Here is a 14,252-nt window from a genome sequence, read left to right on the forward strand (position 1 = left end):
ACACACACACACACACACACACACACACACACACACACACACACACATACGATTCTGAAACAAATGGCTTGAGCTCTAGAAATAGTAGGCTGAAATCCATTTTTAAGCTATTAAGAACCACCAGGGGGTGTAGAATGGACTTATGATGCTTTTAGAACTTAGTCTAAGAGTTTAAAACTCTTAGAATCACTGTGAGCATCTGAGGCACTTAGTAAAAAGACGAAAGTATAATTGTGTCTTTAAAATCCATTAAAAATGGGAATAAAAATACCACCAGTAAAGAAGTAAATGAGGCTAAACAAAGGAAGGGAACAAGCATTTGTCAGGTGTTATGATAAGTACATAAAAATTAATTGAAAATATTTCAGGATCTGCCAGTGATGGCAGGATATTTTAAAATAGCGAATATTTTATAGGGTTAAGTGTTTCTATTTAGGTGAATTCAGAAGCATCTTCTGTCTGTAGTAATGTAGTGTTCCACTCAGTAATCACAGTAATAAATTACCACTCTGGATAGATTATTCAGAAACCACCTAGAAAATACCAAAAGCTGGGTAATCCAACTAAAATGGACATCCTGGTCATTTCACTAATGAGGTGACTTCCAGAAAAGAGTAATAAGAGTCCTAGAGAGAATCCAGTCACCTCCAGAAAGAAATCCCAAAACAAAAAACCCCAGAAACATCCAATTCACTTGCAAGTCAAGACATTACCCTCCTGGTGTCATTGGTCCTCTTTAAGAACTAAAGATGAACAACAATTTGTGAGCGGTAGTAGCTGCTCACTGCCTGCTCTTTCCCACCCATCCACCCAACTGGCCAGTTGTAGTTTGGCAATGCTGCTATTTTCTTTCCACCTCTTCCTCCTCTTCCTCCTTCTCCTCTTCCTCTTTCTCTTCATCTTCCTCTTCCTTTCCCCCCTCTTCTACTCTTCCTCTTCTCCCTCTGTCCTTGTCAGGAGTCATACCCTTACACATGGGTGCTCTTTCCAAAGGAATATAAATTTTGATCGCTTATACTTCCCAAGATATTTTGGGGTTTGGGGGATAGATTTTTTTTCTCTATCCGATTGTTTTATCATTGTTTTTAAACTGGGACAATTAACTCTTTTGTCTCATGTTGTTTTCATTTACGATTCCTTGAAACATAGCTCTGGTAAACCAGGCTTTAATAAAGCCCATTGAGATTCAAATGGTGCTATTTGACTACACTTTTAAATCCAGATCACTCTAGCTCTCACTGATTGGCCAAAAATAGGTCCCAGCCCAAGCCTCATTTGCTCATTTTTTGGGTTTTGATGGTTCAGAGTGAGTGTAAATAGCCATCTTTTGCCTCAATTCTTACCTAGTCTTTAATCACTGAATGGGTGTTGCTTCAGACAAACCTAGACCTGGGAAAGACCTTAAATTAAGAAGGCCAGTGTCTCCCACTGCATCCGGGTCCATCGCCAGTTATCCTGACCGATGTCTTGCACTGGACTCACATGACTCTAGAGGACAGAGTGAGGCTGATCACTTTGCACAGCCCTGCCTCAGTTAAATCCAATTCACTTGCAAGTCAAGACATCAACCTCTTAACATCATTGTTCATCTTCAACAACAAAGGGTCAACAATGATAATAAAAACTCTAGATCAGTTGGGATTTCTGGTTCCCAGTTTTACCAACTTGCTCAATTTAGTGAGACCAGGTCCTTATTAAAGGATGGTACCTCCAAAGGTAGTTGGCATGTTTTAGTCTGGAGTTTAGAACAAGTGGTATATGTTTCAGATATCATTTGAAATTGCCAGTATGAAATTGCTCCAGTTTCAAACTATGACCACAAGAATCTCCTTTACCCCTACTGAAACCCCTTGTTTTTCATTATTCTTCAACAACTTTTGGCAGGTGGTGGTAGAGTGGATCAAACATCCAAATATAGAGTATGGGCATCCAAAGAGGACTAGGACCTCTGGTGTGAGGGCTTGCCAAGCCCTTTTCAGGGCTGCTCATTCACCTCTGGTGTCCACCTGTCACTCAACTCTCACCCGCGGCTCCAAGAAGCTGTAGCACTCACAGCAGCCACATCCCAGTAAACTGTTCGGGCACACAGGCTAAATCAGGTTGAGGGTAATCAACAGGCCACAAACCCATCGGTGAGTTAGGGGGATGTCTACTGCAAGCATGTGAAGATTTCTTCCGACAGAATAGGCAGATGAGAATAATTTGTTCCAATAGCCTAAGGTGGCTGAAGCAGGTGCTGTGGAGTACTTAGAGCTTGGTCAGACATAAAGATGTCAAGGTCATCCACTACATTTGGGGCCATCACTAGTCATTATGACTTTTTGTCTTGCTACTGGACTTTGATGATTCTGGAAGACAGAGTAAAGTTGACAACTTTATGCAATCCTGCCTCATTTAAATCCAATTCATCCAAGAGTCAAGACATCACAATCTGATGTCATTGGTTTTTTCCAAAAAAGAATGACAAACAACAACAGATCAAGCATCAGAAAGATTCAGGTTCAGATTTATTCTCAGACACTAGCCGTGTAATCCAAAGCAAACTATTCAAGGATTATCTGCCTCAGTTTCCTGATCTATAAAATTGAGACAATAACAGTACCTACTTTTTCTGGGATGTTGTGAGGAAAAATGAGATAATATATGTAAATCAGTTTTTGAACCTTAACATATATGCTAGCAGTCATTATTATATAAAGACCATCTACTATGTTTGCATTTGTCTTAGTCTAGTGCCCCCCAGAACTACTCTGTTGAGGACTAACAGTACAATCAACCAAAAATTCTTGGACCTGGACAGTTGGAGAGGGGAGAATTTCAGAGGACATTCTGCCCAGGTATAGTGATATCAAGAGGGACTGGTGCATCCCCCCTGGAAAGTCTGTGTGTCCATGGCATCACTGGCAGTGCCCTGGTTTCCTAGGCAGAGATTCTTAACTCAGAGCTTGTGAACTCGCTATCTTTATAAACACACACACACACACACACACACACACACACACATATATATATGTGTATATATATATATATATATATATATATATAAATTGTATTTAAATTTAAGTGGATTCCTTTCTAGTCCATCAATTTCAATTGTAATTACCAGATAGCTAGTGGCCCAGGGGATAAAGCACTGGGCTGGGAATCAAAAAGATGAGTTCAAATCTGCTCTCAGACCCTGAGCAAGTCACTTAACTGGTTTACCTCAGTTTCCTAAACTATAAAATGGGGATAATAATAGCATTACCTTCCAAGGTTGTTATGAGGATCAGATGTGATAAAAGTCATGAAACCACTTAGCACAGTACTTGGTATATAACAGATAATATATAAATGTTTATTCCTTTCCCCACTCCACGCATTTGGCTAATGCTATATATGTTTTGTTAATATATTTAAAAACAATAATGTTTTTGGCATTATAGAGAGCTAGAATGCATAGCATATACAGTGCTGGGCTTAGAATTAGGAAGATCTGAGTTTAAATCCTGTTTAGACACTTAGTAGCTTATGACTTTGGGCAAATCACTTTAACCTCTTGACCTCGGTTTCCTCATCTGTAAAATGGGGAAAATAATAGCACCCATCTCCCTTGTTGTTGGAGATAATGAAATAATATATGTAAAGTCTTTTGCAAAACTTAAAGTGCTTTATAAATACTATTATTGCTACTGTTGTTGCTATTGTGGTTTTCAATGAGTCCACAGACTTCACCACTGCTAAAAAGGTCCATGACACAAAATATTTCAGAACTCCTGTTTTAAAAAATAGATGAACTCTAACCTACTTATTGCATCCTTCTTTCTCCTTCCCTATGACATTTTTAGCTGATACACAAAAGGGAATGTGTACAGTGATCCCCTTGTCTTCCTTGTTGACTTCACCCTTTGGGAGTTCTTAGAATTTTGAGATAAGAGAGGAAAGGAAACATGGCAAGACACTAGCTACTCTGAGAGTTCTATACTCACATTTAATTAGAACTCATTTGAAGAGGTTGCAACACCTGGCACTACTAGATGGTTCTGTACTGATTAGTGACTTCATACCACAGCTTATACTACCTTGTCCCTGGAAAAATTTGCTGAGAACACATAATCCAGAGAGTAGAATTGTTTTTTCTGCTTATTAGTAAAGAGGAGAGGCCATATTAACTCATCATATCTTCAGTTGGGTGATACTACAAAAATCAAAGTGCCTCTTTTTATTTGAACCAGAATCTTTCCTTCCACATCTTTTCTCCACAAAGCTATGACCTAATGTCTGATCTGTTCTCATAGATAGTCTTGTTTGATATAATATTTGAGACCTCTTCCCACTTTGAGTTTCTGTGACTGAAGAGCACCTAAAGGGAGAGATTCATGATGGACAGTAGGGGTTTGTAATGTGGTACAAAAGAGGAATGATGAAGAGAAAGTGATGCAAAGGATCTCTTCAAAGAAATGTGCGATTAAAAAAAAAAAAAACACGAGCTGGCCCCATGGTGAGAGTAGGTGGTAAGTGACAGGCATCCTACATGCTCAATTTATATCTCCATGATGTCAACAGAACTCAAGAAAGGTCCCTAACACATTGGGTGGGCCCCACTTTGGCAAATTAAAGAGTTACATAGATTGGACAGGCATGGATGGAATACTCACACTGATGAGACAGCTAGGTGGTTTAGTGGATAAAGCTCTAGACTTAGAGTCAGGAAGACCTGAGTTCAAATTCTGCCTCAGTCACTTGCTAGCCCTCTGACCCTTGGTAAGTTATGTCACTTTGCTGTGTCTTAATTTCCTCATCTGTAAAATGGTGGGTTTGGACTCAATGACTTCTAAGGTCTCTTCTAGCTCTAATTCTATGGTCCTATGAGACCTAACAAATCAATTGCAATTAGAGCTGAAACTACAGTTTCCATTGTCCTTCCCCAAATTAAAAGATTCAGAATTCCATATGAACTATTCCCAATCCCCAGAAGCACTTTGTGATAATGAGAACATGACAAAGGAGCTTTCATCTTATTAATTCAGATGAGAACTCTGCTGCAGTATTCACACAGCTTTATAGTCATGAATAATCTAGTCTCTTAGACCAGTGGTGTCAAACTCAAATAGGAACCAACCCCTGTGAGCAGTATATTGAATTAGAAAACCATAGAGTAACATTATCTTTGTTTTACTGTATTTTTATGTATTTTGTGAAACTTTTCCCAATCACATTTTAATCTGTTTCTTGCCCCCCTGAGGAATTTTGATAGCAGCTTCTTTGATATATCTGTCTCAAATCCACTTATATCTTTGAATTCAAAAATATAACCCTGCTTTAATTAGCTGCTTTTCAGGGGGTAGGCCTCCCTCAGTTTCTTCCGCTAAAAAAATTAGAAATTTGAATTAGTTGGACTCTGGGGTCCTTGCTAGCTTTAGAATTATGAGCCTATGACTTAAGGCATATATTAATCAGTCCTATATTCATAAAGGAGAGAAAGCATAAACTCTTGGCATTGGTCAGACTTATAAAACAAGGAGAAAAACTGCATTAATTAAAGTAAATATGCAGCTTGGCACGAAAAGTTATCTTACAATTTCTTCTCCAGTGCTTAATTAGAAAAGTTTCTTACCAGGTTCTATCCAGGGGTGGGGAACCTGCAGCCTCGAGGCCACATGTAGCCTTCTATGTCCTCAAGTGCCACATTTTGACTGAGTCCAAGTTTTACAGAACAAATCCTTTTATTAAGGGGATTTGTTCTGTGAAGTTTGGATTCAGACAAAGGGCAGCACTTGAGAACCTAGAGGGTCACATGTGGCCTAGAGGCCACAGGGCCACAGGTTCCCCACCCCTGTAAATCTGATCAGATTACAAGTAGCAAGTATATTAGGAAATAAATTCTAGCAAAATTAAATAATTAAATAAATGCAATTAGATTTTCTGTTCTTGAGTTCATCATTCAAAAGTCATTCTAAATAGATTAACCTAGCTGGTACATTCTTCGTGATTTTTTTTTCCTTTAATCCCCAAAAAAGTGTCTCCAATCCTGTGGTGTAGATTTTCCCCTTTTGATGCTTGGCTCCTTCCCCCCCTTTTTTGTCACTCATTTACCTTCTTATAAGTATTAAAATACCCCAAGGGAGAAAATAACCATAACTAAAAATACACTGGCACAAAATATTTGAAATGTTATCGACCCTGTTAGAGTTTTCATGTTGTCTCTTTGAAAGAAACACACATATAATTTGGCCAGTGGCCATAATAAATGGATTTTGTACAACTGGGAAGGGGTTATCATAACCACACTTCAATATTCTTTAGATTTATGCCACTTGCAGAGTATACACAAACTAACTTCTGGTCCCCAGGCTTGCTAGAGTGTGTTACCTACAGGGCAGGCAACAGCAAAAGTATTCAAATTTGGAAAAAGAAACAAAGCCACTTACTAACATTCCTGTCGAAATGACTTGTGTTACTTGCATTTCCAGAAGATCAAATTGCATCATGTCACACATTGTTACTGGACTGAGTCCAACCCAACTTCCCTTTGTCACCATATCAGAAATGTAAGAAAACCTTTTTAAACTGACAACTTGTGGTAGACCAGAAAAAGAAAAAAACAAAGCCTTTTTTTTTTTTTGGTGGGCGTGGGGGTAGGGGAAAGCCGTTAGTTATTATTTCTTACGATGGGCTATCTGTGCTCTACACATGCTTCTATCTCCTGCTGGGTACTATATTTCTTTTCTGGAATATTCAGAAAATCTTATGTCCTAGAAACTTTCATTATCTCATGCAGTCTTGCTAATTACTGCTTCCTTGACCTTTATATAGGATTATAGATTTAGAGTTGGAAGGGATCTCTGAAGCCATTAATTCCATTTCCTCCATTTTACAAATGGAGAAATTGAGGCAAAGAGAAATTAAGTAACTTGCCAAAGTCACACATCTATTAATGTCTAAAGCTGGATTTAAACCCAGGTCTTCCTGATTCCAAGTCTAGTGCCCTTTCCACTATATATCAAAAGTTGGAAGCCATTCAAAGGCTGGCCCTCTTCTACATTCTTGCTGTCATGGAAACTGACCCAGGGAAAACTAGCACACAACATAAAAGAAAGAATAAGAACCTGGAAGGTACATCTTGCTGGATCATCCTCCCCCTTCCTCTTCCTGTTATAGCCTAGAGATCACCACTTAAGGCCAAGATCCTGTATATCCTGCCCCATCATGGATTTTGGTTGTATCTGTGTTTCCCTAGTAACTGAGTTCCAGACCCTGCATATCCTGACCCTTCCAGATTCTGGTTACATCCTGTCTCATTGGGAACTGTGACTGGGATGCATCCTTGCTCTGATTTTTCTTACTTCCTTAGTTTATATTCTTATGGGTCACAAGTCAAGCTACAAACCCTCCCTGTGATTTAAGTGACCTGTAATGAAGGCCTATTGCTTTGTGTTACTGATCATTCTAGTGATTTTGTGAACTAATCTGTACCACAGACTAGAATAGCACCACGCTTACTGTCAGATAGCAATGTGAAGGACCTACCCTCAGAATACCTCCAGTGAAACTGGTGACATGTGGCTTTGGCAAACACTAGCAATACTGCAAATTCCCAGAAATAGACCATTGAAAGTCTGGGTTTGAAGCTAATAATTTGTGAGGAATTTCAATATCAGATGATATAAGTGCGTCCTTCTTTTGGTAGTATTAGAATGTGTGTTTGTTTGTTTGTTTTTCCACAGTGAGAAGAATGGCAAAGTTTTTCAGTGTGAGAGTTTTTTATCTTGACTTTGGAAGGCTGGCAGGAAGATACCAAGCAAATTACTTCTCGAGAGAGTATTCCCTTTGTAGAGTGTTCATTGCCTCACACTCTCACAAAGTGATAAGTTTCAGTAGCCTGAAGCAGCGGAAGCAGAGATTAGCTTGTATAAAAGCAAATAGCAAAGAGCAAATGAGCTCTTTGTGTTTCTCTCTTTAAATTGCATGCTAATTAATCATATGCCTTCTGGACTTGAGGCCAGGTTGTACCACTCTGTTATCATTCCTCCTCACTTGGGAGAAAAAAAATGGAAAAAAAAAATCTTGACTCAGTTTCTCCCATTTATTTCCTTCTTTGTAACCAGGTAAAGAAGAGAGCCCAGATAAGATGAATATCCTGGCTGAAGCTGGAAAATATTAGAAGATTTACCCCAAAAAGAGTTAAAAGAAAATTTCCTGTAGAAAGTTGAAGGACCTCTAAAAGGATTAAATAGCTGTCTTCAGGAGTTACCACAGGGAACATGGCACATGAGAAAAATGATTATTAATAACCAATGATTTGGGGAGATACAGAGTTCCCCCTTTTTCTACAATCCTCATTTCAAAGTTCAATCTCTTGAAGCACATTGAATTAACTCTCTTCCATATTGGTCAGATGCCATCTAAACTTACAAGGAATTTAATCTAAGGTGGGGATACCCATTGTGTTCTACTCAGGTTTGGGTGGGGTTAAATTCTTTGATTAGATTGCCCAAAGCTGGGGGTGATCTGGGTGTAGAGATAGTCTCTTTGTCTAAGCCCCTCATTGGAGTGAGCCCACTTCTCATTGTAATATTCATTCTCTCATTAATTTTTTTTTGTTTGTTTTTTGTTTTTTAGGCAATTGGGGTTAAGTGACTTGCCCAGTCTCACACAGCTAGTAAGTGTCAAGTGTTTGGTCTGAGGCCGGATTTGAATTCAGGTCCTCCTGTCTTCAGGGCCCATGCTCTATCCACTGCGCCACCTAGCTACCCCTCTCATTAATTCTTAACCAATCAGAGTTGATAGCCACCCTCTGGAATACCCTCTTTTCCAAGGGCACATAAGCTGTAAGGTCACCATCAAGAAGGTCTTTGGCATTCAAGAGTCCTACTGACTTCTTTAATTAATAAAATGCTAGCATTATTAATAAAATGGCTAATTACCCAGAAAGTATGTCTCTTGAACTTTTTAAATGTCACACATCCATCTATCTCTACCACTGAGATAGGAATGAAGAGAAGGGATGCTTAAATGGTGGTACAAGAGCTTTCTAGGGAAGAGCTGTTAGTAAGGGTTACTAGAATGTATATACTAGAATGGGTTATACTAGTCTGGGTTACCAGTCTTTCCTGGGGCCTATTCTAAGGATACAGTAGATACCTATCTGCCCAAGCAGATGCATGGGGAGCTCAGCTGGCAGTACCTGCACAGAGTTTTTCAGGTGCCTCCAGGCCTGAGATGCTATGATGAAGACCTTGATATATGAATGGCTACATATCAAAATCTCTGGGTACATCTGAGAACACGGTCATTGCCACATGTCAAAAAAACAAACAAAACAAAACAATGGGCTTAACAGCTTCTAGCACCTGGACGTTTGTTCAATTGTGTTTCATATCAAGGTGATTTGTTTTCTTTGCTTACCTAGATAACCCTTAGGGAGAAAATATTTATGTCCTATACACCACTGAGCACACTGACAGCTCTCATCTAATCATGAATAACCATGTCATTTTTCTCTATTTCTATATAGCGTTGTTTCTGTTTGTTCCTTGGAAAATAAGCAGGTATGCTTTGTTTTCATGTCTCCAGCTGTTCTTACACCTGGGATGAACAAGTGGTTGAGAAGCTTAAGAAAGCAGCAAAGACAAGCAGGGCTTCTCAAAGATATCACACATAGAGACCTTTGGGTAGTTATGCACAGATGTCTGGTACACAGACTCTGTGTCTCATTCAGGGAAATCTCCAGCTTTGGCATAATTGCTTTATTCACTTCATAACTATATCTGATTAAAGGATATTAAGAATGCATTGTATTATGGAATATTAAGAATGTCTGAGTATTCTTTGGATTACTCTTAAATTATGGAATGCATTGAAATGAGCACATTGTGAAGCCTTGGTGTTTATTAAGTACCTTTTTGCTGCTGAACAGTAAAGGAAGAAGTGTCAGGGCTCTCTACAAATTTAGCTCATCTTAACTCTGTCTTTGATTAATAAAATCTGATATATGATAATATAATAAAATCTCTTGATGTTAGTATATAATTAACAGATAATAATATAATAAATAAATCATAGCTCATCTACATAAGGGTTGTCTCCTCTAATATAGGATCTATTTGTATGCCCTGTCTTTTCTCTCCACCAATGTCAAAGGAGCACTAAGCTGCAGACCATCAAGTCACATAGCACCAGCAGCAGCTGCAAATGCCAAATTAATCAAAGTCTGCAATTCTAAATATTTGTATTGTCATTCTGTTTTTTGGAAGATGAGAAAAACTCATAGGCACATGTCTATTCTACTACTTCTCAGAAGATGGCTGTGTCCACCATGGTGGTCTGATACCTTGCTTATATGTGTGTGACAAAGAAAGAGATGAAAACTTGAAAAAAAGACCTTACCAGAGAAGGAAGCTTCCTAGAAGCCACACTTAGTCAGTAAGTCAGTAAACATTTATTAAGTGCCCATTATGTGCCAGGCACTATGCTGAGCACTAGGGATAAAAAGAAAGGCAAAAGATATTCTGTTCTCAAGGAGCTCAAAGTCTAATAGGGAGACAACATGCAAATAATTGTACAAATAAGCTATATGCAGGATAAATTGGAAATAAGCAACTGGGAGAAGCCACTAGAATTAAGAAAGATTGGAAATGGCTTCCTATAAAAGATATGATTTTGACAGCAACTTGAAGGAAGCCAGGGAAGCTAAGAGGCAGGGATGAGAAAAGAGATCATTCCATGCATGAAAGACAGTCAGTGAAAATGTCCAGAGTCATGAAATGGAGTCTCTTATGTGAAGTACAGCAAGAAGACCAGTGATAGTGAGTTGAAGAATATTTGGTGTATGTTTGGGTATGGGTGGAGGTGATGTAAGGGATAAGAAGATTAGAAAATTAAGGGTACAGGGTGGGTTATGAAGGGTTTTGAAAAGAATTTTGTTCTGATCCTGGAGGTAATAGAGAACCAGTGGAATTCATTGAGTGAGAAGGAGGGACACTGATGATGTCAAACCTGTGATAAGGGCCTGCACCAAGGTATAGTGTCAGAGGTCAGAATGGGACATATGGAAGAAATGTTACAAAGATAAAATTATCAGATTATCTACAGGAGGTGAGAGAGTGAAGAGTTGAGAATGAGACTTAGGTTATGAGCGTGGGAGACTGGGAGGATGGTAGTTACCTTGACAGTAATAAGGGAGTTAGGAGGGGAAAAGAAAATGAGTTTAGTTTTGGACATGTTGAGTTGAAGATCTTTATTGCACATCTAACTTTACTGGACATTTGAAACATACAACAGAGAGATATGAGATACAAGAAATGAGCAAAGAGGTTAAGTCTGGATAAGTAGATTTGAGAATCATTAATATAGAGATGATGATTGAATCCATTGGAGCAGATGAGATCACCAAGTGAAAAAAATACGAAAGATGAGAGGGTCCAGGGCACAGTCCCAGGGGACATCCATGACTACCAGGAAGGACCTAGATGAAGATCTAACAAAGGAGACTGAAAAAGAGTGATCAGATAAATAAATAGGAGGAGAATCAGAAGAAATTAGTAATAGAGAGACACTAAAGTTTATTGCACAAAGAAGTGGGGTGGACAGACCTGTGTTTTAGGATGTGAGACCCTCCAGAAGAGCCTGTTTTATCTTTTGCCTTCTTATCTCCAGCTCTCCACACATTTCCTTGAGTAGATTAAACCCCAAAGAAGTGACAGTTGAAGCTTTGTGAGTAAAATGAAAATGGAAATTCAGAGTTTAGAGAGTCTTTAATATAGGCAGGTTGAATTGAGGCACAACATCTCCCATGCCCTTCAGGAAAGTGTTCCAGCAGACATTCATGCCCCCTTTCATGCATCTTCAGTCTTCCTTTGACATTTTCAGTTCCTGTTTCATCTTTCTCTCCTACCCTTTCCTCAACTTCTTAAAAAAAATGTCAACTCTAGATAGTTTCCCTTTCTTTCTCACTTGCTGCTTTCCTCTCAGTTCCTTTGAAACCTGTCCTGAACACTGAACCTGAACACTGCCCTGCTCAACTTGCTCTTTCAAATCATTGGTTACCTCCTAATCACCCTATCCAATGGATTTTTTTTTCTCTTCACATCCCTCTTGACCCTTTGGTAGCTTTTAGCACTGTTGACCACACTGCCTAATAGAAATACTTTCCCCTTTTGGCTTCAGATATACTGCATTCTCTTCATTCCTTTTCTGTTTCTCAAACTATTCATGTTCTGTCTTCTCTGGATCTTTATCCTCTTCCTGTTCTCTAAGCATGGGTGTTCTCAAAGTTTCTTGCCTTGGTTCTACTTTCTCCCTTGCCAATCTCATTCATTCCTATAATTCCATCTACTACCTTTACAAATAGTTCCCAAATCAGTGTTTCCAGTCTTGCTCTCTTTTCTGAGCTGTCCATCCCCATCTTCAAGTACTTACAGCAGAACTACAGGAATGGCCCACTGCCACCTAAATTCAACATGTCCAAAATTGAGCTTATTTTCTTTCCCCTTAAACAGGCTTCTCCTTCAGTCATCACTATATTGGCCCATAAATCACCATTCATTCTGTCTCCTTTGTTTTAAAATTTTGTTTCTCCTTCTCCCTCACCTCTCATAACCTCTCAAATACTGCATCAGACAGTTACTTAACTTGGAAAATTCACTTATCCTTCCTGTGCGTCAGTTTCCTTATTTGTAAATATGGAGATAATAAGAGCACCTACCTCACAGGGTTGGAATGAGGATCAAAAGAGATAACATGTATAAAGTGCTTTGCAAAGCTAAAGTGATATCACGTAAATGTATATATACAATATTTATATTACTTAATATATTTACATAATCAATAATATATAACAATAAAATAATATATGTGTGTATATATAACATATACACATATACACATACACACATGTGTATATAAACATATTTGCTTGTATATGTTGTATTTCATTGCATAATTGTTGCATATTCTATGCCCAATCTTTTTTTTTTTGCAAAAAAGTAGGGTGCAACCATTATGTGAAGCTTTAAAAAATTATGCTGGTAGAGCTCTTCTGCAGGAAGGAGAAAAGAACTGAAAAAGCAATGTTCCAGTTCCATTGCCAGGAGACAAGATGGTGCTCTTACTCTCCCTTACCAACCTCTGAAAGACCAGAAAATATCACCCCAGGAAAAACCCTGGAACTGCTGAACCTGAATAAAGATGGGGTGCAGCAGTCCAATAGTCCAGGTAGCTTGAGGGATTAACAGGAAAGGCCCCTCTTGCCCCGGGGGAAGGGGAGCAGAGAAGCCTCTCAGCAAGCTAGCAGAAAGCCCTACCTCAGCATACTAGGAGGAGATCCTGAAACCCAGGTGGTGAAGCAGGCAAACACCAACACCTGGACCCCCAAGTGGCTCAGTGAAGGCAGCAGAAGCAGTGGAAACCAGCTCAGAAAACCACCAGGTGCCTAAGCATTCTACAGCAGTCTCCCCGTGACTCAGCAAAACTCTGTGAAGTGCTCCAAGGGGCCCCAGGCAGATAAACATCCTGCAACATTCATCTGAAAGGAGCTGAAAAAAGCGAAAGGAAAGGAAAAGCAGGCAACATTCAGGGGTCAGACTACTCAATCCTACCCCTAGAGTTCCAGTGTTGCTGATTCTAGCCCAACACCCCGTAAGCTGCCAGAACCCTACAGCCTCCAACTTCCAATATTGGAGGTGCCAGCACACAAAGCCAGTGACCAGACCCTAGGCTCCCAACATAAGAAGCTTGGGTCAGTGCCCTCAGCTCCCCAGCAGGAGAGCTCAATCTCTTTAAAGGCCAGGAATTAAGCAAACACCATGAGCAAAAAGAACCATACCATAGATTCATATTACAAGAACAGTGAAGATCAAGACAGAAATTCTGAAGAGGACAACATTGTCAACAAGCCCACATCTGCAACCTCAAAAGGGAATATGAACTGGTCTGAAGCCCAAAAAGCCTTCTTAGAGGAGCTCAAGAAGGATTTTAAAAGTCAAATGAGAGAAGTAGAAGAAAAAATGAGAGGTATGCAAGAGAGAGTCAATAGCTTGGAAAAAGGACAAAAATTAACTGTAGAAAACAAGTCCTTAAAAAATACAATTGGCCAACTGGGAAAAAAAATACACTGAAGGAAACAAGTCTCTAAAAAATACAATTGGCCAAATGCAGAAGGAGGTCCAGAATCTAATAGAAGAAAACAATTTGTTAAAAATTAGAATTGGGCAAATGGAAGCTAATGACTCCATGAGAGAGCAAGAATCAATCAAACAGAAACAAAAGAATAA

The 14,252-nt window shown here is 39.1% G+C and overlaps 1 long non-coding RNA gene across 1 annotated transcript in view; it reads left to right on the forward strand.

Moving 5' to 3' along the window:
• Nucleotides 1–8,642, forward strand: part of LOC114034278 — a 14,780-nt gene extending 6,138 nt beyond the window's left edge. Inside the window, exons 2-3 of the long non-coding RNA XR_003568081.1 lie at nt 8,088–8,411; nt 8,602–8,642. This is a non-coding gene — a long non-coding RNA (uncharacterized LOC114034278). The remainder of the gene's footprint in view (nt 1–8,087; nt 8,412–8,601) is intronic.
• The last annotated feature ends 5,610 nt before the right edge of the window (nt 8,643–14,252 follow it).

The sequence above is a fragment of the Vombatus ursinus genome, unplaced genomic scaffold (assembly GCF_900497805.2).
Source record: "Vombatus ursinus unplaced genomic scaffold, bare-nosed wombat genome assembly UNPS02008961.1, whole genome shotgun sequence".
Lineage (NCBI taxonomy): Eukaryota > Metazoa > Chordata > Mammalia > Diprotodontia > Vombatidae > Vombatus > Vombatus ursinus.